Raw genomic sequence first — 1,576 nt, forward strand, 5'->3', positions numbered from 1 at the left:
TTGATATCAGCCACTTCTTCTATTTTTCTGTGGTATACGCCATGCAGCGGCTTGTCGCTCCAGGATGGATCTCCTTCCTGTTTCTTGTCCTCACTTTCGGTTTTCTCCTGCCTGAGGTACTCACCGAGCCATTTGTCTTTGGGGGCCATCTTTCTGATGTACTCCTGGATCTTAGTTGTTTCATCCTGGACAGTGGTCTTGACACTCACTAGCCCTCGGCCTCCCTCGCTACGCTTGGTGTACAGTATATAGTACAGTATATATATATATATATATATATATATATATATATATATATATATTTATACATGCATACATATATGTGTTATATGTGTTTTTCTTTTTTGTAACAATTTAACCCCCAGGGGGCGGAGACAAGCTTGTGCGCAGGGCCCAAACAGGTTACCAAGGTAACAGCATAAAAACAGCTCTGCTAAACCTTTGTAGCTTCGGGAGAGATAAACGGCGTCAAGTGTCCCACAGTAGGTCATTTTTTGAGGATATTTTCACCATAACTGAGGTAATTCTGCTGTAAACTGATGGATGGTTTCTTATACTCAGGTTAAAGATTTAATTTTGATCCCAAAGAAGCAAACGGCGGCGGCCAGAGCCGCCGTGGAAAAGCGGTTTCCAATTGAACACGTTATTCCACGTCTGCTTCCGCTTTTACTTCAAAATAAAACCGTTATTCAACTTTTCAACGTTATTTAGTTCGTGGTATCATTTATCTGAATCTAACGATGACATAACTTTTTCTTTATGCTTTCAATATCTTGAGGGCAAATTTATTTACTAATAATTTCTATGCATGATAGTAGCTTATTGTTGTTTACCTGAAAAATTGGAAAAAAAAGATAGATTCCACACATCTTACATTTTTTAAATATTTCTTTTATATTGTATTTTTCTTCTTTGATTATTTTTATGGTCTTTAAAACAATCATGATTGATTGATTGACTGATATATTGGTAAACTGCCTACAATTATTATGATAGATAGATAGATAGATATGCTGACTGATTGATTGATTGACTGATATATTGGTAAACTGCCTACAATTATTATGTATTATTAATTATAAATAACAAGCAATAATATTATAATATCTTTTTTATGATTGCTCCTGCTCAAATCAAGGTATGGTGAAGTTTATTCCTCTGATAATTCCACATTTTAATAGCTACTAGTTAGAAGTTTACAAATCTATTATTTTCTCAAATACAAACAATACCAAATGCACAAAAATAAAACAATTTTTAAGTTGGAAATAAAGATAGCAAACAATAATAGTAACATTCTTTTAATAACACCAAACATTTTGTAGCTTGTGATATTTTTTAACTAAGTGATATTATAAATTATGCATATTTGCATTTTAAATTATAACCCCTATCCAGGCATTTTTTTCATTGCAGGTACATTTTAGGTTTGTGTCAAGCAACAGTTTGTTCACTTCAAACTCAAACAATGTTGACTATACAAATGAGTTATTATAAAAGTTGTCTAAGACAAAATTATTGATTAATTTCGAATTAAACACACTTTTTTATAGATGTGATTTAGAAATAAATAAAT

General features: G+C 32.3%; 1 protein-coding gene across 2 annotated transcripts in view; it reads left to right on the forward strand.

Annotated features, from left to right (window-relative positions):
- The first annotated feature begins 412 nt into the window (after positions 1–412).
- LOC107082533 (fas apoptotic inhibitory molecule 1-like) overlaps positions 413–1,576 on the forward strand; it is a 14,560-nt gene continuing 13,396 nt past the window's right edge. The window contains exon 1 of one of the 2 annotated variants that reach the window (XM_015371284.1): positions 413–482. The gene's annotated coding sequence lies outside the window, so the exon portion shown is untranslated. The remainder of the gene's footprint in view (positions 483–1,576) is intronic. The other variant, XM_015371303.1, reaches the window with a different exon arrangement.

The sequence above is a fragment of the Cyprinodon variegatus genome, unplaced genomic scaffold (genome assembly GCF_000732505.1).
Source record: "Cyprinodon variegatus isolate N-32 unplaced genomic scaffold, C_variegatus-1.0 Scaffold3, whole genome shotgun sequence".
NCBI classification, from domain to species: domain Eukaryota; kingdom Metazoa; phylum Chordata; class Actinopteri; order Cyprinodontiformes; family Cyprinodontidae; genus Cyprinodon; species Cyprinodon variegatus.